The sequence below is a fragment of the Typopeltis vanoorti genome, chromosome 3 (assembly GCF_054136105.1).
Source record: "Typopeltis vanoorti isolate ZY-2024b chromosome 3, IOZ_Tvanoo_1.0, whole genome shotgun sequence".
Classification (NCBI taxonomy): Eukaryota; Metazoa; Arthropoda; class Arachnida; order Uropygi; family Thelyphonidae; genus Typopeltis; species Typopeltis vanoorti.
Window position 1 is genome coordinate 77,153,655 of NC_143551.1, and position 24,084 is coordinate 77,177,738.

Here is a 24,084-nt window from a genome sequence, read left to right on the forward strand (position 1 = left end):
AGATAATCAAAGAAAATCTGCAACAGAAGAACATAACAGTAATTGCAGGTGACATGAACTTCGTGGAACAGCCCTACATTGATCAGGAGAAAGTGTCCCAAGCGCCACAGAAAGGACACATCAAGACCTTTGTAGATTGCGGGCTAACAGATGCCTTCAGATTCTTGCATCCAAGAAAAAAGGAGTACACACATTTCGCTCCTGGGAACGCCTCAAGAATCGACAGGGTTTACGTGTCCCAATACAGAGGCTTCACTGCGAGCAGTGTTGAACATATCCCTGTAACTTTCAGCGACCACTACATGGTAATAGCAGAATTTCAACCCCCTCACAAGGAAAAAAGAACAAAATTCGTCAACAGAAATTTCCCACTGTATAAATTTAATCAGAACTTAACGAAAGATGAAGAATTCAACAAAGAAGTACAAAATATAATATCAGACGTAGAAAAAATAGTCAATCCAATAATAGCCTGGGAAACTTTCAAAAGAAAAATTAAAAACGCAGCCATAAAAATTAGCACTAAAAGAAAACACCAGCAAAACCAAGAAAGAGAGACAGATCTAAAGAAACTATCCAGCCTGTACTACATGGATCGGACCAAACCAGAAGTTAAACAAGAAATAAATCTAATTAGAGAAAAAATTAAGGCGCAACAACTTCAGGAAATAGAAGGAGCATGGCTCCGCTCCCGGTTAAGAACCATAGAAAATGATGAGGGCAAAACATCCACAGCTTGGATTTTCGAAAAAAGGAATTATGAAAGAAAGAGAATAGAATGTTTACACTACGATGGGAAAATCATTCAAGAAGATGCGGAACTACTGCATGCTATTCACGAATACTTCGCAACGCTGTTTTCGGAAAAACAAAGCGAGGAACGGGACAGAAACAAATTCCTCCCATTCATACCTAAGATATCCCAGAAAGAGGCGGAAGAATTTGACATCCCGATAACAGCAGCAGAATTCAGGCAAACAGTAAGGCATTTACCAGACAAGAAATCCCAGGAGAAGACGGTCTTACAAACGAATTCTACAAGCACTACTTCCAAAAATTCGAGCATTTATTTATGAGAATGACCCAAGAAATATACCAAACACAAATAAAACCAGACAGATTCAGCACAGGGTACATCACACTTATCCCGAAAACTTCAGACACAGAAAAATTAAAAGACATAAAGCAATGGAGAGGGATAACACTTTTAAACACCGATTACAAGATCATCTCAAAAATCCTATCCAATAGAATCCAGAAGTACCTACAGAAATTAATATCTCCCGCACAGACTTGTGCAATTAAGGGCAGAAATATAGCAGACACAATTACTCATTTAAGATCAGTATACGAGTACTACAGTCTGACTGACAAACCCTGTGTCCTACTAGGCTTGGATATAGAAAAGGCGTTTGACACCATAAGCCACGTATATATATTCAAAGTTGTAGAGGAAATGGGATTTGGCCCAAAATTTAGGAACTGGCTGCAAACTTTCTACGAGAATGCAGAAAGTCAAGTAATCGTGAACAGGAAGCTATCCGCATCTTTTAAAATGAAATGCTCAGTGAGACAGGGAGACCCCCTATCTATGGCCCTCTTTGTCCTTGCACTAGAACCAGTCATCAGAGCGATCAACTCCAACAAAGAAATCAAGGGAACAAACATTCACGGGGAGAGCCAAGCAAAAATATTGGCATATGCTGACGACATCACATTAACCCTAGAGACGGAAACATCCATTGAAGAGTCAATGAAATTACTAGACGCCTTTGCAAGAGCTTCTGCCCTGAAAGTAAACCTGAATAAATCTCATTGCATGCTAATAGGAAAATGGGAAAAGAACCCTGAGATTCCTCAAGGCATAAGAACTCAGGAATACTTACCGGTTCTGGGAGTTAAAATAGGCGGCCCAGAAACGTATGAAAAACAGTGGAAAGAACTCCACGCAGCTGTTGCGTGGAAAATAAATACTATGCGCCCAAGACAACTATCTGTAAGAGGAAAAGCGCGAATATGTAATATATATTTATCCTCTCGCATCTGGTACAAAGTGAACAACATCCCGTACCATGGGCAATGGGCAGACAAGATCCACAGGCTGTGCGCCACCTACATCTGGGGCTCTCGGTACGAACCGATGAGGAGAACAACGCTCTTTCACGAATTAGAAGCAGGAGGTCTAGGTCTAATTAATATCCACTTAAAAACAGTTATCAACAGAGCGAAGACGGCAGAAACAGCAAACACCAAGTCATACCACGGATATGCAATAGCATTTCTACAGAAATGCCTTCCACACAGAATAATCAGCACAATGCCAGAGATTCACGGAAGAGTTCCCAGAATGTTTACAGAGATGGCGGAGGGATACGTATTTGTAACAGATCGCATCAACACTGAAACCTTAATAAGTCAAAAAACAAAAGCAACATACTACAAACTAAGCAGAACAACCATTCCCATACCACAACATAGAGAATTAAGAAGAGGACAAATCACACTCAGTCCGGTATTAAACAATATCTTCAAGCTCCCAATACATCCAAAGTATAAAACCTTCTTCTTTAAAGTACACCATGCCTGCCTACCAACCAAGATGTGGATAGTGGCTAAAGGTATACCCCTTGAAGGGCATGCAACATGTCAGTTTTGCCAGGAACCGGAGACACTATACCACCTAATGTTATATTGCAAGGAAGCAGAAGTAACTTGGAAAGCCGTTAAAAGATGGCTTCCAGAAATCAAAGTAATCAATGAAGAAATGTTATTCTGGCTAAAAGGAAAACATATAAACAGGGTGCAAACAATTGTTCTAATCCTAACGATGTACGCAATTTGGGCTCACAGATGCGACCAAGCGTATGGAAGGGAAGACAGTCCCGGAACAATATCGAAATTACATCACTACATCCAGGAGGAGATCACCAATTCGGTCCAGTCCAGAAGAATGACTACAGAAGAATGGACACACTTAACCTCCAACCTTACATCAGATGAACCCTCCAACCAACAACAGAACGACACCTTCATCACTCCTAGTGGAAATGGGGCAAATTGGAAGTAAATTCGGAAGGATACTAACTCTCCACTTCCACCAGAGGAAACAGCACCTGAGTCACTTGGAACAGACACTTGGAACAGATCTCCTACCGCAGGGAAAAAAAAGTGCTCTCCTACTTCATTGCATGCAAATGTTATTTCGCTGTACAGATGTATATATGATTTATCTTGTAGAATATATAGATTGGTAAATATATAATAAGTGTGATATATAATTATATATGGTATGTAAATAGAATTAACTGTATATTTAAAAAAAAAAAAAAAAAAAGCTGAATTATACCTCAATTGATGTAATAGAGAAAATAATGTGTCTGTAACTAAAAGATGAGATTCCCTGTTTATAAGTAAATGAAGTTAAGGCATTTTAAGAGAACAGTAATGTAACAACTACATTATAACATGATGATATAATATAAAATGAAACTTCTATTGAAGTAATGGTATAACAAATGTATATATTGTATATAGAATTCATTATGATGTAAATAATTGCAAAAGTTTATAATAAAGTTGTTTAAAAAATAAAATAAAAAAAAAAAAAAAAAAAAAAAAAAAAAAAAAAAAAAAAATAGCTCAGTTGGCAGAGCGGTGGACTGTAGATGTGTAATAGTACTGAAATCCATAGGTCGGTGGTTCAAATCCGCCTCGACGGAAATTTATTTTATTTCTTCCACTGTTTATTTATTTGAAATTTATTTATGCTTACTTTATTAGTAATTGTGTTCATTTCAACGTAATGTGTAATTTGTCTCAAATGTATTCAAAATAAAAATAAAAACAAATACAATTTAAAAAAAAAAAAAAAAAAAAAAAAAAAAAAAAAAAAAAAAAGATGGCTCAGTCGGTAGAGCATTAGGCTTTTAACCTAAGGGTCCAGGGTTCAAGTCCCTGTTCGGGCGAAGTTATTCTTTTATTAATTTTAATCATTAAAATTGCAGTTAAATAAAAATTATTATACATATATACTAAGTACTCAGTTTGTAGAGCACCGTAATTTTAACTTAATGATCTAGGAGGCTCGAATATATATAACAGCATGTCAAATATTGTTATTTTTTTTTTAATTGCAAGTGTTTTTTTTTCAAATGTATAGGTTTTTTTATTATACAAATTTGTGAACATTTGAAACAGAATTAAAATGAACACACACACAGAGAGAGAGAACAGTAATGTCAAAAGAAAGTTGTTACAGCAACTACATATTTAATCATATATTTTATTTTTTATAACACTCTTGGTTTAATATTTTTATATCTTGTTACCTTCTTCCTTACGAATAATAAATATTCTTTGAATTTTTGTCAAAATAAAAAAAAAGAGCTCAGTGGAAATGGTATTTGCGTTCAGAGCAGTATGCTGCACCAAGAAAGACCGAAGTTCAATGCCAGTCGGTGATTACAGGAACTTTTATTATTATGTGGCATCTCCAGGGTGTCCAAAGACTCCTCGAGGGAAAGCACCTGCTCTACAGCTCTGACTCAACTAACCGCAACTACACCAACGCCATCTACCGCCCGCCGCCACCACCACCACTGGTATCTAAATTTGTTAATAAACTAAAGTTATCCTAAAAGTAGGGGCGTAGCTAGGGTAGGGAGGAAGGGGCGATCCTCTCCAACGGCACTTTGCGATTCAGAAATCTTGCTATACTGTCTACAGAACCAACTGAGTGATGAAATAGACTGCGACAATGTCATCCACGATTTTGCTAACAGAAAAGCAAGAAAACTAACATTTTAGAATGTTGGAATTAAAGTTTTATTTCAAAAATAAACATAGTGTTTAATTTAATTCCCTGTACGTCGTTTTGACTTTTTGTAATATTTTTGGTGTATATTGAGAGGGGCGGCAAACTCAGGGACCGTTCCTGGCGACAAAAGCTCTAGCTACGGCACTGCCTAAAAGTAATCTTTTAGCTGAATTAATTATCACGTGAGAATATAAACGGATTTCGAGAAATAAAATTAATCTGTACACAGGAAAGTTTCTTTTTGCAATCGAAATTTTGTCAAAACGAATACATCCCACATTTTTACTTTTCTAGTTATATTTGTGAATGCTATGATGATCAGCAGTAATAGTTATATGGTTAAATAGTAATGTTCAACTTTTAAAAGAGAATTTTCAGTTAGAGTTCTCAACAAAAATTATAAAATTAAACAGAATTTCTCAAGAAATAAACCACAATAATTGACATAATACCAAATGGAAAATACGTGCAAAACGATTCCTCATAAATCACATCAATAATTTAAAATTATAAATACTGCAATCAAAATGATAACCGTACATCATATTTCTTGAAATCTCTGCATATCGTAAGGTGATAATTAATTCACCTTAAGATAACCTTTGGGATAATTTTTACATAATAATCTGCATACAACGAACCTCTTTTTTTGTAATCATAACTAATGTTACAAATGATTGAATATTTAAGAATCTGTAGTCAGAAAACAAGACTGGCTGATAACGGAGTTTCTGAACTTCGAAAATGTTTTTGAAAAGTAAAAATGGTAATGGGAGGACGAAACCGCACAAGAAGTGAAACTAATTCAGTTAAACACTGAATCCAGCTCCATTAATTTTACTCTTACCGACTTGTTTGAAATACTGCTAAGATATTAAATGGATCTGTAATAAAGAAATCACCCTCTGATTCAATACCCTTTTTAAAGAATTTTAAAGAAGAACCACCAATTAGAAAATAAGAAAAACGCGTTTACTCAACTAAACACTTACACGACTCTTATGAAAAAAAAAAAAAAAAAAAAACAGCCTGTTGCCCTGGTAGGCACACAGAATTTCTTTGATCAACATTAGATGGGGGATATTGTGTGTGTGTCTGTAGTAGTAGTAGTAGTAGTAGTAGATTTATCGCTCCTGAAGGATATATAACTTTTTCGTATTTTTGTTGATGATATTAGTTAACTTATTGTAGTTTTTGTTTTAAACGAGTGTGTGATTGAATAAGCTATTTAGTTTGTAAGTAAACTCTGTATTTTTTGTTTAAATACGATATTATGATACGGCATAACGTATCGTAATATCGTATCGTACAAGCGTACGATATTTTTCATACTCGTATTTAAAAGCAATGGCAACAAAGACCACGCTGTCGGGCGATTTGAATTTGCGTGATTTTGTGCAGTGCAGTGTGTGTGAAATGTATTCGTGGAGAAAAACTAAAGAATACGTGGAAGGAAATTGAAACTGGAGAGATCGAGAGAGAGAGAGAGAGAGAGATGAATTAAAGATTCTTAGGATTTTGCAGAACCTCAATGTAAATGCAGCTGTGGGATTAGATGGAATATTAGCTCTGGTTTTGAAATAATGTGCAATGGAACTGGCAATGCCTATGAATCGGCTGTTTAATTAAGTCTAGAGTTCCAAGGAATTGGAAAGAGGATAAAATCAGTCCCTTGCATAAGAGAGCTTCTAAGACTACAATAGTAAATTATAGACCAATCAGTATCTCAGGAGTGGTGATAAAAGTACTGGAAAATTGGTCAAAAAGAGAACTCAAAAACGGGTGGATAAAAATATGATACTGTATGAGGTGCAACATGACTTTGTGAAGGATCGGTCATGCCTTAGTAATTTACTGCCTTTTCATAATAGGGTGGGACCAAGGAAATGGCTACGCGATGATTTTGCTGGATTTTACAAAGGCATTTGACAGAATACCACATTGAACTATTTTATGCAAATTAGAATAAATGGGGATAAATATGAAACTGTTTAAGCGGATAAGAGGTGGCTGCTGGACAGATATCAAAACGTGGACAGAATCGAGGCGACTATTGGCGTACCGCAAGGTTCGGTGTTGGGACCATTGCTGTTTAATTTGTACATAAATGATATGGGAAATAACCTGAAGGGAAATATTCAGTTGTTTGCTGATGATGCGAAATTAGGTATAGTAATAGTTAATCAAGGCAATGTGAAGAGCTTGCAGGACGATTTAAATAGGCTGTCAGTATGGGAAAAAGATAATGGACATCAGTGTAATGTGGAGAAATGTAAAGTTATGCATTTTGGGATAAATAGATTTCAAGCTGTGTATCACATTGATGGAACAGGAAATTGATAAACCTAGAAATTAAGGGTTGGTGAAACACAGAGAGAGTGAAAGTTAAGAGGACATATCACTAAGGTTGCTAAGAGTAGTAGGGGAGGCACTTCTGACAAAATGCTTCCGGTGGGCGTGGCTTTTCCCTGAGGGTATATGTGTCAATGGCTTCAGCTCATAGTAGGGGTGACGGTTCTGACCAAATGCATCCGGTGGGCGTGGCTTCCTGACGTCATTGTGAGTGACGTCATGAGTTTGGAATGTTAGGAATTTCCGTGTGGGCAACTGTGTCACTGGCTTCAGAATTGTATTTACTGAATCTAACAATACAGAAAATAAATAAATTGAAAAATACATCAAAGGTTCTTCCATGGTTGTGGAATTGCCATCGTATGGTTTTGACAATGTGACTCTCATCTGAAAGTTAATTTTCATTTGGTGTTTGTCTGCTCAGCCTAGTGGAGATGAGTGAGCTCATCGTTTGCGGATATCTTTTAGTGATGTCACCTCCAATTGATACTGATAACTTTTTTGGGAAAAAAAAATTTTAAAAACTGGTTTTTTATGATAACTTTTTATGAAAAAACGCGTTTTACTGTCCTTAAACACACACACACACGTGTATGTGTGTGTGTGTGTGTTTAAGGACAGGTACTTTAAGTATATAATTAATTATTCAGAAAAACTCGAAACACGAGAGCCATCACGACTGTCTCTAAGAATTCCCACACTTTAACAGGAAAGAAATACCCAAAATGTATTGGAAAATTAGTACAACGATCTATAGAAGAAAAAAAAAACTGTATGTTTGGGTGACATAGAATATAGTTAAATTAAATTATCATTCCAAACTCAATAACAACAAACATTCTCGTCACGAATCCTAATGTTATCTTGATCTTGATCTTGTCAGAAGTGTCCCACCAATCACGACACGATTACTTAACCACTAACTGCCGCCATCACGACTTACTCTAAGAATTCCCACCCTTTAACAGGAAACAAATACCCCAAATGTATTGGAAAATTAGTACAAACATCTATATAAAATAAAATAATAAAAAAAACCGTATGTTTGAGTGACACTAGTATATAATTAATTATTCAGAAAAATCTAATCACACCCGCCATCACGACATACTCTAAGAATTCCCACAGACGACAATGACGGATGTGTGTCACCCTGGGAAAATTCAAAGATATCTTATCTCAAAACATAGCCCACAATTCCATAGCCAAACCAAAATACCGCACAAAGACATAACGTCACGATTCTTATCTTATCTTGATCTTGATCTTGTCAGAAGTGTCCACCAATGACAACACGATTACTTACACACTAATATATTTCCCTTTCCATTCAAAACAATAACGTCACTTATTTACAACTAACAAATGACGTCACTTATCTACATCTCATAACAAACATTCGCGTCACGATTCCTTATCTTATCTTGATCTTGATTTTATCAGAAGTGAGCACCAATCACGACACGATTTCTTATCCACTAATATCATCCTTTCCATTCAAAACAACAGCGTCACTTATTTACAAATAACAAATGGCGACATTTATTTACAAATAACAAATGACGTCACTTATCTACATCTGAAAACAACACACACCCATGTCACCATTCCTTATCTTATGTTGATCTTCAGGTTGTCAGAATTGCACCACCAATCACAACACGAATCCTTATCTCTATCATCACCCATAATTCCATAGGCGAACCAAAAAAATCCGCCACAATTCCATATGCGAACCAAAACACAAGAACTGAAGCCAGTGACACAGTTGCCCACACGGAAATTCCTAACATTCCAAACTCATGACGTCACTCACAATGACGTCAGGAAGCCACGCCCACCGGATGCATTTGGTCAGAACCGTCACCCCTACTATGAGCTGAAGCCATTGACACATATACCCTCAGGGAAAAGCCACGCCCACCGGAAGCATTTTGTCAGAAGTGCCTCCCCTACTACTCTTAGCAACCTTAGTGATATGTCCTCTTAACTTTCACTCTCTCTGTGTTTCACCAACCCTTAATTTCTAGGTTTATCAATTTCCTGTTCCATCAATGTGATACACAGCTTGAAATCTATTTATCCCAAAATGCATAACTTTACATTTCTCCACATTACACTGATGTCCATTATCTTTTTCCCATACTGACAGCCTATTTAAATCGTCCTGCAAGCTCTTCACATTGCCTTGATTAACTATTACTATACCTAATTTCGCATCATCAGCAAACAACTGAATATTTCCCTTCAGGTTATTTCCCATATCATTTATGTACAAATTAAACAGCAATGGTCCCAACACCGAACCTTGCGGTACGCCAATAGTCGCCTCGATTCTGTCCACGTTTTGATATCTGTCCAGCAGCCACCTCTTATCCGCTTAAACAGTTTCATATTTATCCCCATTTATTCTAATTTGCATAAAATAGTTCAATGTGGTATTCTGTCAAATGCCTTTGTAAAATCCAGCAAAATCATCGCGTAGCCATTTCCTTGGTCCCACCCTATTATGAAAAGGCAGTAAATTACTAAGGCATGACCGATCCTTCACAAAGTCATGTTGCTCCTCATACAGTATCATATTTTTATCCACCCGTTTTTGAGTTCTCTTTTTGACCAATTTTCCAGTACTTTTATCACCACTCCTGAGATACTGATTGGTCTATAATTTACTATTGTAGTCTTAGAAGCTCTCTTATGCAAGGGACTGATTTTATCCTCTTTCCAATCCCTTGGAAACTCTAGACTTAATTAAACAGCCGATTCATAGGCATTGCCAGTTCCATTGCACATTATTTCAAAACTAGAGCTGATATTCCATCTAATCCCACAGCTGCATTTACATTGAGGTTCTGCAAAATCCTAAGAATCTTTAATTCATCTCTCTCTCTCTCTCTCTCGATCTCTCCAGTTTCAATTTCCTTCCACGTATTCTTTAGTTTTTCTCCACGAATACATTTCACACACACTGCACTGCACAAAATCACGCAAATTCAAATCGCCCGACAGCGTGGTCTTTGTTGCCATTGCTTTTAAATACGAGTATGAAAAATATCGTACGCTTGTACGATACGATATTACGATACGTTATGCCGTATCATAATATCGTATTTAAACAAAAAATACAGAGTTTACTTACAAACTAAATAGCTTATTCAATCACACACTCGTTTAAAACAAAAACTACAATAAGTTAACTAATATCATCAACAAAAATACGAAAAAGTTATTTATCCTTCAGGAGCGATAAATCTACTATTACTACTACTACTACACACACACACACACACACAATACCCCCCATCTAATGTTGATCAAAGAAATTCTGTGTGCCTACCAGGGCAACAGGCTGTTTTTTTTTTTTTTTTTTCATAAGAGTCGTGTAAGTGTTTACTTGAGTAAACGCGTTTTTCTTATTTTCTAATTGGTGGTTCTTCTTTAAAATTCTTTAAAAAGGGTATTGAATCAGAGGGTGATTTCTTTATTACAGATCCATTTAATATCTTAGCAGTATTTCAAACAAGTCGGTAAGAGTAAAATTAATGGAGCTGGATTCAGTGTTTAACTGAATTAGTTTCACTTCTTGTGCGGTTTCGTCCTCCCATTACCATTTTTACTTTTCAAAAACATTTTCGAAGTTCAGAAACTCCGTTATCAGCCAGTCTTGTTTTCTGACTACAGATTCTTAAATATTCAATCATTTGTAACATTAGTTATGATTACAAAAAAAGAGGTTCGTTGTATGCAGATTATTATGTAAAAATTATCCCAAAGGTTATCTTAAGGTGAATTAATTATCACCTTACGATATGCAGAGATTTCAAGAAATATGATGTACGGTTATCATTTTGATTGCAGTATTTATAATTTTAAATTATTGATGTGATTTATGAGGAATCGTTTTGCACGTATTTTCCATTTGGTATTATGTCAATTATTGTGGTTTATTTCTTGAGAAATTCTGTTTAATTTTATAATTTTTGTTGAGAACTCTAACTGAAAATTCTCTTTTAAAAGTTGAACATTACTATTTAACCATATAACTATTACTGCTGATCATCATAGCATTCACAAATATAACTAGAAAAGTAAAAATGTGGGATGTATTCGTTTTGACAAAATTTCGATTGCAAAAAGAAACTTTCCTGTGTACAGATTAATTTTATTTCTCGAAATCCGTTTATATTCTCACGTGATAATTAATTCAGCTAAAAGATTACTTTTAGGCAGTGCCGTAGCTAGAGCTTTTGTCGCCAGGAACGGTCCCTGAGTTTGCCGCCCCTCTCAATATACACCAAAAATATTACAAAAAGTCAAAACGACGTACAGGGAATTAAATTAAACACTATGTTTATTTTTGAAATAAAACTTTAATTCCAACATTCTAAAATGTTAGTTTTCTTGCTTTTCTGTTAGCAAAATCGTGGATGACATTGTCGCAGTCTATTTCATCACTCAGTTGGTTCTGTAGACAGTATAGCAAGATTTCTTAATCGCAAAGTGCCGTTGGAGAGGATCGCCCCTTCCTCCCTACCCTAGCTACGCCCCTACTTTTAGGATAACTTTAGTTTATTAACAAATTTAGATACCAGTGGTGGTGGTGGCGGCGGGCGGTAGATGGCGTTGGTGTAGTTGCGGTTAGTTGAGTCAGAGCTGTAGAGCAGGTGCTTTCCCTCGAGGAGTCTTTGGACACCCTGGAGATGCCACATAATAATAAAAGTTCCTGTAATCACCGACTGGCATTGAACTTCGGTCTTTCTTGGTGCAGCATACTGCTCTGAACGCAAATACCATTTCCACTGAGCTCTTTTTTTTTATTTTGACAAAAATTCAAAGAATATTTATTATTCGTAAGGAAGAAGGTAACAAGATATAAAAATATTAAACCAAGAGTGTTATAAAAAATAAAATATATGATTAAATATGTAGTTGCTGTAACAACTTTCTTTTGACATTACTGTTCTCTCTCTCTGTGTGTGTGTTCATTTTAATTCTGTTTCAAATGTTCACAAATTTGTATAATAAAAAAACCTATACATTTGAAAAAAAAACACTTGCAATTAAAAAAAAAATAACAATATTTGACATGCTGTTATATATATTCGAGCCTCCTAGATCATTAAGTTAAAATTACGGTGCTCTACAAACTGAGTACTTAGTATATATGTATAATAATTTTTATTTAACTGCAATTTTAATGATTAAAATTAATAAAAGAATAACTTCGCCCGAACAGGGACTTGAACCCTGGACCCTTAGGTTAAAAGCCTAATGCTCTACCGACTGAGCCATCCGGGCACACTTTCTATTTTACTTAATTTTTGTTAACAGTACATTCTTAATCGAAAGTTTTATATAAATAATAGATAAGTACTGTATAAAATTTTGCGCGATACTCTCAAACAGAACAGTTCCACCCATATACTCAGTTATCTATAAATTATCATTTCGATAAATGTTTCAAATAAAAATAATGTGTCTCTAAGTTACTTATTTTTTAATTTAATTTATTTAATTATTTATTTATGAAAGGACATTCTTAGTGACAAAGGCCTGAAAAACTCGAGCTCGCTGATGTTACATACGACTTGAGACGATCTCAATGGCTAGTTTTGCTTTATTTCAATATTCCTGGAACCCACCAAAAAATTCAATCTAACACAACATAATTTCTATTGTATGTAACGGCTCGTTTACGAAAGAAGTTCGTTGTTGCGTGCAATCTTCCTGTTAGTAACGTGACAAGAGCTGACATATTGTGGACTTTACATTGAAGATTGCAATATATTGTATAGTTCGCCCACCGATTTGAGGTCCCTCGAAACTACTACGCATGTCAGAAAAAGGAGAATCCATTCCGATAATAGGGTAATCAGTCTGTCTTCTGGGATGTAATAATAAACAAACTGAGTTTGTTTATTATTACAGGTCGGAAAATTTAGCTTTTCTTTTACGAACATTGTTGTTTTTAAAGTATAACTATTTTGCTTGTATAACAGTTGGAAAAATGTACGTAGAGTGTTAATACGTGCAAATACTGCGTTCTACATAAAACAATGTCACTTCGTTCCATGATAAGTTTCCTTTTATTCTGGGACTTTTTAAAACAAAATCCGATTTCATGAAGTATTTTCCTTAAAGTTTCTCTTTTCCAAGGAAAATTAATTTTTTCTTTAAGCATAGGAATCAAGTTCAGAATAGTTGGCACTCTTTTCTCGAATACGTAAAATTCGTGAATAGCTCTTCTTATAACGTCTACATCAAAATCATTCAAAGCAATGGTTTCGATGGTTTTCTTTCTCTGGCGCTTTTTTTTTTTTTTAGGAGATTTAAATTTTGGCTTACCTTCACCTTTTGATTCCCTACGAATTCTTTTAACAGTCGACCCCGATACACCCGCAATTGCACTTGCACGTTTTATGACTTGAGAAAGGGGAACAAGAAGACTGCCTTCTGACGATTCTTTTTCGCAGAATATCAGCACATTATTCAATATTCTTTTGCAAGAGCTACTGAAACGTTTAACAACAGAACTTGTTGACTGTACTGGATCCATCATACAAATTAATAATAAAAAAATAATGCAAAAAGAGAACAACAAAAATGAAGCTAGTACTAGTACAGCGACAGACAAGAAAGCACGTGATTTCGCATGTTGGCGACCAATTCGTACATCGTTCATTTCTTTCTCCCCTTCAGCATGAATCGACTATTCTTGGCACAAAGCCAAGAAGGGATCTAGAAATGGTGGGCGATCTATAATGTCGTTTACTGTACAACTTTATCAATGCTGTAATCTTGATGATTTTAATTTTTTTTAATCAATTAACTAGTTAATTTTTGTACAATATATCTTGACGGTTGGATTAAAGAGGCTAAAACTCTATTTATTACTAAACTACTACTACTAATAATAATAATAATAAAGGCATTTAAGATCAAGAACACAAAGAAGGAATTGCACGAAAAAAATTGTGCCTGAACAGGAACTTAAGGGAAGTTAAAAATGATTTATATTATAATTAGATATCAGATTTATTATGTAAGGAGTGTAGCATCGCATTTTATGCCTTTCAAAGAAGTATAGGTGGGTATCACCTTTCTTATTTATATAAACAGAGACTTGAATCCTGGTCCTTTATATTAAATTGTAATGCTTTACTTATGGAGCAGTCAGGGCGTGTTCAGAAATGTCTGTTGTCCCGAACAAATAGCGAAGCATCACCACAGTAGTTTTATATTCTGCGCTAATTTCAAAACAGTTTGTTTCTACCCATGCATTCAGATATCCTTAAAACTACCATTTAAAGGTTTCTCATACTGAAACTATTTTAGGTTATTATTGCATTGGAATATTCTGTAAAATTATTATCTCTGAATGAATAGAATAGGAAAATGATGTACTCCGTGTGTACAAATTTGTTACAAATAACAAATGACGACATTTATTTACAAATAACAAATGACGTCACTTATCTACATCTGAAAACAACACACACCCACGTCACTATTCCTATAAAATTTTAAAGGTTTGGTTTATATTATAGATCATCATCATCATGCATATCAAGGATTTAGGCCTAGCATAGCCTGTTCCGGCCTTAGAAGTCATCGTTGAATCGTTTAAGAGGACGTCCTGGTTTTCTTTTTCCTAATGGCTTGTTTTGGTAATCTTTCTGTTTTCATTCTTTGAACCTGTTCCATCCATTTATGTTTATATTTTTTAATTTTTTCTATTACTGGTTCATGGTTTAATTCTTTCATAATTTCTTCGTGTCTTTTGTGATCAAATAGGGTATACTTTGTAGTTCATAGCTCATAAACTTCATTTCTGCTGTTGTTAATCTTTGTTTGTCTTTTTGTTTTATTGTCCAGATTTCGCTTCCATACATTAAGACTGATAGGGCTAATGTATTGTATGCTTTTAGTCTGGTCTGTTTTTGAACTAAGTTTGGTTTAAATATAGAGTTAATTACTCCTGTTATTTTTAAATATTTTGCAATTTTTATGTTTATATCATTTTCATTTTCATATGTGATCATGCATCCTAGGTAATTAAATGAATTCACCTGTTCTAAGATCTTGTTATCTACTACTATTTTAGTTCTTGCTGGATCTTGTCCTTTAAATCCATAGTTTTTGATTTTTCTGTTGATATTATCATACCATAATCTTTGGATATCTCATTTAGATCTAAAATAGCTTTCTGTAGTTTATCTTCAGAATTTGTAATTATTATTTGGTCGTCGGCAAAGAGCAGAGTGTTTAGGTTTACTGTAGAAGAAAGTTTAATTCCTTGATGTAAATTTTTATTCCATTTTATTATTATTTCATTTAAGTAGATATTAAAAAGAGTTGCTGAGAGAGGACAGCCCTGTCAGACCCCTTGGTTTATCTCTCTCGTATATGATAGCTCGTGATTTAATCTTATTTGTATTTGATTATGTTCATATATACTTGTGACAGCTTTTAGGATATTATTTGGTATTTGTCTTTCTTTTAATATGTTAAATAAGATGTTTCTTTTAACTTTGTCAAATGCTTTTTCAAAGTCAATAAATGCAATATGTGTTTCTAAATTGTATTCTCTTCTTTTCTCTATTATTAATTTTAGGCAAAAGGCCGGGTCTATACATGATCGTCCTCTTCTAAATCCATTCTGTACTTCTAAAATAAAGTTTTTGGAATATTTCATTAGTTTGCTATTTAAGATTCTGCTATATATTTTGTAACAGGAATTTAGTATACTGATACCTCTATAGTTTTTAGGGTCATCTCTATTACCTTTCTTAAAGATAGGAATCACAATTGCTTTTTTCCATTCTATTAGAGGGATACCAGTTGAATAAATTTTATTTAAAAATAATAAGAGCCTTTCTTTGAATTATATTATAGATATAAATTAAATTAAGTCCCTTGTATTATAGACAATACACGCATTCAAGGCGAAATCTCATATTCTGACTTAATGGTGGTCCCTACTGTGAATCATAGGATTATATAAGGTTTTATAAATAAATAAATATATATATATATATATATATATATATATATATATATATATATATATATATATATATATATATATATATATATATATATATATATATATATATTTATATATATTTATATATATATATATATTTATATATTTATATATATATATATATTTATTTATTTATTTATTTATAAAACCTTATATAATCCTATGATTCACAGAATATATATATATATATATATATATATATATATATATATATATTTTATTTTTTTTTTTTCCCCATAGAGAATGGAATAGATTGTCGGGGATTTTAGTTCCGGAAAAAATCGGATTTTTAATTCCACAAAACAAGCAAACCTGTTAGAGGAACACACGCAATTTGCAGACATACTCATAGCCTGTTCATTACTGTCCTGTCACGTGCCATCTCCATCCAGGATGGTTTACTGTTATGTTATGTTACTCGAGATCCATTCATCTCGCAGTTAGAATCCCGTCTATAGATGTGTGTTCATGGGGAAGTTTGCTTGTTGTGAGGGACGAAAAACCAGAGTTTCGGGAGAAAGACCTCCACCACCGTATGAGACTGGTTAACTCATCTTTGATTGAAAACTGATAAACATAACTCGCGTCATAGACGGGATTCTAACCCAGGTTATTCCAACCTAAGGGTGCCGTCGGAACCAACTGAGCTATGGAGGCTCTAGTCTGTTCAGTAGTAATTCCAAAATAACAATCAGAGGAGGAGGTGAATGAGTAAAGCAGTACATGACAGATTTCGCGATGTAACTCTTCCTCTCGTGCCTACCTGAAATAATAACACAGTTAACGGACCTCAGTATGAAACCTTGCCATCAGCTTCGATTATCACTGTGCAGCTATGCAGAAACAGGACTATAGTAGCTTCTGTTATGTTTGCATAGAAACATAATCTTCCAAGGTCGTTAAAACAGTAATCTCTTAACTGAGCAAAAATCATTGTGAAACCAAAAGCGGCACTTTTTTTTTTTTTTTTTTGCGGGGGAAGGGCTTCTTCTCCCCAGAATTTCAGTATGAAACAAATATCAACTATAATTAATTTTTGATTTATGCGATAAATAAACTACGTCGCAGGTAATTCGGACCATCTTCAAAAGTAGCGAAAGGTAACAAAAGAATAAATTATAGTCCGCTTGTTTGTTTGTGTGTGTGCAGAGGAGTTTGTACTTATATATGTTACCGCTAAAGCTCGAAAGCCGTTAATGTGCACATTACCTAGCTAATCTGCAGATTAACTGATTTTCTCCGTTAACGTGTGGAATCAACGTGTGTTTTCCGCATTTTACCTAGATAATATGCACATTAACGGCTTCCGTATCGTTAAAGTTCAAAAGTTTGTTTCTCGCATTTCCTTTCCCCCCCCCCCTCCACTTTTAGTTTGGTTTCGCCAGTGTCATATGTTTTGCAAATTTCTTTCCTTAATTGTAATAATATTTTAAACCGTTTGATTCTTTGTATTATAGTTTTTTAATTGATTGATTCTATCAACTAATTTGTTGATTGTATTAACTTGATTCTTTAGATATCGAAAAATAAATAACATTATGTTAATTTAAGCGTACAGAAACGTTGCTGTTGTTCCAGCAAAGATCTTATTTTCACTTTAACGAGTGCCTAGTAGGTAATGTGCAGATTATCTAGGTAATTTGAGAAAAGAAACAATTTTCCGCACGTTAACGGATCAGCCTAGTTAATCTGCACAATACCTAGATAATCTGCAGAATAACTGATTTCTGCACTTTAGCGGTAACATATACATTCTTGCATGGATAGGAAATAAAATCCTCTAAATTTAAAGTACTGTTTCGTATTTCTGTTTCAGTTACGTATATACCTTCTAAACGTTTTGAATACGGTATTTTATATGAACTCATTTACAGCTACTGTTATATATGAATTAAGTATTACATTCACTGACTCGGGAGCCCAGATTAGTGTTTAAGGATCAATGATCTATCACGATGAGGAACGTTTACACATTATCAGAGCATTTCTGTAGCATAGTTAGTTAATTATGCCCTTTGGTTTGAAAAACCTTTTCGAATCCATGTAGAAAGCGAGAAACGTTTGAAGATGACAGGGTTTCCCTTCCAGGAAACGTTTTATTTTATTTTATTATCCATAAAAGAGAGACACCAGCCAGAGATCATAGGAACAGTTTATTATCAGACTGTTAAATGATAATGTACTGATCTCTTACCTTAATCACCGCTTCCGTAATTCCAACCAACCTGACCCAAACCATCACATTATTTTCGTTAAAAAAGCGAAGCTTATGGGAGGTTATGTCACTTCCTTAATTTGCATAATGTACAAAAACCGATTTAAATTTATTTTGATAGTTACTAATGAAGTGTGGATGTGCGGGGAGGAGAATGCCAAGGTAAGAAAAATAGCCTTCACCTAGTGCTACAAAGTAAATCGTACCACTTAATTAGAAGTGCAATGCGGCAAGGATGAGCGATACAAGGGTGTATGTGCAGCCCCTCCTCCCAAACTCTTCCAGATAATACAAAATTTCAAGTGTGGTTGATCAACAAATGTAATATTTGATTAAAAACAAGGTTGCAGTGCATCTATTTGCGATGCACTTTTTAATATAAACTGGAAATTGTTTGTATTGCAATAGCGGACTGCTAATAAACTTCTCAATGTTCCATGTCATTGTGTATTCCTACGCCCAATTCCTGATTACGTCACTGATTCGAGAGTCTGGTATTAGTAACGTATGATACGGTTTGGGCAAGTTACTTTGATGCTTTCTAGACTACGTCCAGCAATCGAACGATTTTAACACTACGAGTAAAGAGCTGTAGTTGACAAAATCAAATGCCTACTTTAACTACTAGAAAGCAAAGGGTTTCGTGATTCTCGGTATTTTAGTGATGATGCTTTCTATCGCTATACTTTTATTTTAGTATCTATCAATGAAATTCTTTGTAGTTTAATAAGCTCATTATCATTCTGTTCTAATAGAAAGTTTGTTTTCCAGGTTACCTATCCAAGGAACGCAACAAACATGAAGTTGGGTGAGAAGAAACGTTTATGTATTGCTTATCGGACACAAGACAGAACACGAAATCTTATAAAAAATGCAACAGTTTCTTTTGAGCCTTATAAGTCACGAGGAAGGAAATATTACTTGAAACATCCAAGACGACAAGTTACACAAAATGTTATTCCAGTGAACCCTTTGTCGCATAAGTTATATTTCGAAGTAGTGTTTTTTGCTCAGTGTTCTTCTCACTCACCGAGTTACAGACTGAATGTTCATCCTGAGGTATGTCGATGGTATAATGATGTAGTTATTACAACGAGAGCATTAGATTGTCTCACCGAGTCTATTCAGCGAAGAAAATTTTTTACTGAGCATTGGAAAACTGCGAACTATACTACTACGTATTACAAAAGACTTCTTAGAAATGTATCCGTTGCCGTTTAAGAAGGCTAGTTTATTTTAAGTTGCATACAGTAAGTAACATGTAATACATTAGTAAATAGTTTATTTTCCGCAGAAACATTCATGGTTTAGTGATATGTTCTCATTGTTCTTTGTAATACTTACTAGGAAAAATTGGTACAAGGCTTCGTGTTCGTTTGTGAATAAATAAAACTTGATTTTCAGTTGTTTAAGTTGCTTGTCATTCCCTATAATATGCTAAATCATTTCCTTTAGACAGGGGAGATAAATGACCGATATCCTAAGTATTGTAAAGAAATTTTATCAAATGATTTGCATAACACAAAATTACATAATTTGATATTTTCATGTTTCTTTTCAAGATTACCCAAAATGAAACTTATGAAATACACTATGCATTGGTCTCTGCTTATCACGTTTTCATCTGAACGCATATCGTTCTCTCATAGTTGAATGAATTAAAATTCTTACTAGAACTTATTTTTGATCAAAGTTTGGAGAATTTATCACTTTAGCTTATGGAATATAATTCCATTATCCTTCTAGAATACTCACTTTAATGGCTGTCAAATCCAAGAACATTTTGGAACACTATTTTAACCAAAGAAAGGGGGCTAAAAGAAATAGGGGGGGGCACGTGTGTACATTCGCATATCATAAATTCATCTCCTAAAAAGTTGACATTGTTTTGAAATACAATGGCATTTTTAAATGCTATGTTTCTATATTTTATTTTACAACAGCTCATTTCTAGAAAACTTCCGCAAAGAAATAAGGCAGAAAATGAGTGAAAGGGAAATTCTCCTCCCTCCCTCTTCATTACATACGATTCCAGCAATCTCGCTCGCTATTCTACTTCATTTGCTAAATCCTGTGATTTCTCTATGCGATGTGTATTGGGAGAAATTTTCAGGTTGAAAGATCTGGGTTATAACCTGAATGTTTTTGTAAGCCATGAATGCTAATCAATAGACGATTTTGACTTAGTGAATCTCACTTTGTTATTATGTTTATTTCACTTCCATTATTTCAGTATTCGCTCTATCGGTATGCAGGACCGTACTTACACTTTTCACGAGGCGTAGAGTGCTCCGGAGACGCAGATAGTGCCTCTTGGTGAATAAGTACAGCCCTAAACGCTATGGGAAGATAGTTTACGTGCTTTTTTTTTTTTTTTTTAATGAATATTTTTTATTTTTATTGAACGTACATGTAAACTCTTTCTGTGTGAAGAGAAACTGCGTATGAGAAGTCTGGCATCGCAATTAGAACGAACATATTGCGAATATCGTAAAAGATTTTGTATGCAAGGCAATACTTTATTAATTCAAAAACAAAGTAATAAAACTGAGATCGTCAATCTAAATAATTCTGAGAAGAGGATTTTCTTTTAAACTAAATTCTGAAACCTAAATTTTGTCGCATCTATTTTAGCTACAAAGAGATAAGTAATTGGTACAGCTCACTTGCACTAAGCTTTACTGTTAGTAGTATAATTTTAAGTGCACCAGAGCTGTCTCAAAGAGTTTTTGTGTGCGAGCGCTGTTTTAAGGTTTATCGATTGCCTGAATTAAACGTATACTAGGTATGATCGGTCTTTAAAGGTAGTAGTCACTTTGGTTTGTCCCAAAGTTCCAGCCAAGTTTTGAAGCAGTTCTGAAAATGTTTTCTCTTCATCGTCGAATTCAACTTTGGAAAAAGTCAGAGGATGCTAAATCGGGCGGATGAGGGCACTCGCGCACACAGTAATTTTATTTTTTGTTGTTCTTTTTTTCGACAAGAACTGTGGAATAAGAAGAGATATGTGGCACAGAGCATTATCGCGACGCACATAAAGCTATTCGTCCACTTCTGCAGGCTCTTCGACGCACATCATTCCGCGAACGTTCCGGTACTTTTTTTTTATTGTGATCGGAATATTGATTGCTCCTAGGTACGAACTCTGCCTGCACAATCCCCTTCAGATAAAAAGACAATCAACAGGGCATTAACATTGTATTTCAATTGACGCGCCTCCTTCGTGTTCAGGTGGATTGTTTTGTTTTTCCCATTGTACGCTCTGAATCATGGTGTCAGGATCATACACCTAAGATTTGCCTGGTATTATGACGTTTTTAGAGAAACTTCAGATCTGAAGTCACACGATCAAATAAATAATTCAACGAAATCGCCGAATGTTGGTTCATTTTCGAGATAATGATGCAAGAAAAGTACACAAACTATAAACAAGTGAGCTGATCAACTTGAAACTCATCGCATACTGACGGAGTTTCGCGTGATTGCACTGTTTCTCTCTTTCGATAGATGGAGAGCTATGACTACATTCACTGTACTTTTTGATGACATCTTACATAATATGAGTGTACTAACCGATATTCTTAACGTTTTGAGGTTTTTACTGATCAAATAAAAAATAATTTGACAATATTAAAGGCCCTGCTGTAACATACCTAGATTTTATATTAAAAATTGACCGACGTTTACTTCAGATCTTCCACCAGTCTTTTCCAGAGAAAAGGGGCACCTCTGGACTGCCTACGCAATTCATGAAAGGAAAAAAACAAACATGAGGGATAATAATATAAACATTCTTCCTGTGAAGAGATGGCACTGACTATGTTCGCAAATCAATGAAAAAGAGAAAACATACAAAGGACGTTCTCCTTGAATAAAATGTTGGAGGATAACCTCTGAATTATTAGAAATTGAGATAGTCCCTAAGAGCCGAGAGGACCAATAGAATAATTACATTCTTGCAATTAAAACTATCTTGGATTTCGCCAAATATCGATAATTTCGTTTGCAGAAATATATATAATCCTATTAGATAGATATTGGGATTCCGTGTATATCTCCAGATTCCCCCCCCCCCACTCCCAATATCCTCCGTAATGTACTCGTGAGGATGACGTAATATTTTTTTTACCTCATCGGTAAATCAATTTTTTCGGTTCATCAATATCCAATTATCAAAATCAATAGCAACAATCAAAACTTTTACATATTTCATCTTAGAAAAATGGGCTTTCCAAGCTATTGGATTTGAATACAAACAATTATGTACCAATATCCATCGACGTAAACTCGTGATACATGAAGTAAGCACAGTGAGTGGGCATCGGTGGCACCACTTGGCAATGAGGGTAATATAATTGACGGTCGAGAATTTTAGTCACGATTATGCTTTTGCCTAGTGTGTGCTTGATTATGATCTCGAAAAAATGATGTTATAGATATGTTAATGTGAAAATAGATATTATACGCGAGTTTTGATCTCTCCTGTAGCATCAGCAGCGTGCTCGTACAGCAGAGCAGGTAAGACTTGTTTTCGGTAACGCAATTTTTCCGGTAGTGATCAGAAGGGGACAAGGCAAGTCTTGCTCCCCACATGAAAGTTTTCGCCTTGACATGGATTTGCCTTTTGACGATCTCAGTTTTAAAGAATTATTGGCTCTTTTCAGGCATTTAGGCAACATACTAAACACAAAATGGCCCGATAAAATCGGAAAAAAACCAGGCCCTTGAAGTGGAGACAGAGGACCTCCAGCCCTCTGAACTTCCTCCCTCTTCACATGACAACGCCAGCGAGCCAGCAACAACTGAAGACATCCCTAATTCAAATTCCAGTGGCTTTCAGAAGGAAAAAGAGAAAGTCCCTAGCAGCAGATCCCGAAACATTACCCCAGCCCTTGGAAAGTACAGCTCCAATGGGCACAACCTGTTGAAGAAAGAGCGACGGACTCAGGGCACAGCCCAAAGAGAGGATTCCTCCAATTATTCTAAGATCGAAAGAAAAATGGTCATCAATCGTGGAGACAATGAAGAACATCCAATTTATATCAGCTAAGAACACAGCTGACTGAATCCGAATTCAACCAGAAGGTGCGTTGGACTACTGCCGGATCACCAGACTTATGGACGAACTGAATGTCCCATATCACACATTTCAACTCAAGAGTGAAAAAATCCTAAAAGTAGTCATCAGAGGTCTAGCAGAAACCATTACATCTGATGAAATAGCTACTGACCTCGGATCACAAGGCCTTGAACCAATTAAGATCTCGCGCAGACAAGCGCTCCATGCCTCTGGTCTTAGTGGAGATCAGTAAAGACCACAGAAATTTACGACCTTAAGATAGTCTGCAGCTTAGTCATCAAGACCGAACCACTCAGAAGAAAGGCATCCGCCTGTCAATGTCATCGCTGACAAAAATTTGGGCATGCACAAGTTATGTAAAGCAGATTACAAGTGTGTAAAAGTGCAGTGACAGCCATCCCTCGCACACTTGCACAAAACCACGGTCTACACCTGCTCAATTCGCCTTTCTAACCCAGTGCTTCCCAAACTTCTGGACGTCAGGGCCCCCCTTTGCAAAAATTAAAATATTTCACAGCCCCCCTCAAAAAAAAATCGTAATAGAGAGATATATTATTATAATATTTATTGTATTTATA

The 24,084-nt window shown here is 35.1% G+C and overlaps 1 non-coding gene across 1 annotated transcript; it reads right to left on the reverse strand.

Moving 5' to 3' along the window:
• Positions 1-12,393: 12,393 nt before the first annotated feature.
• Positions 12,394-12,466, reverse strand: TRNAK-UUU (transfer RNA lysine (anticodon UUU)). Its single transcript has one exon. It is a non-coding gene; the product is annotated as a tRNA-Lys (tRNA).
• Positions 12,467-24,084: the final 11,618 nt, after the last annotated feature.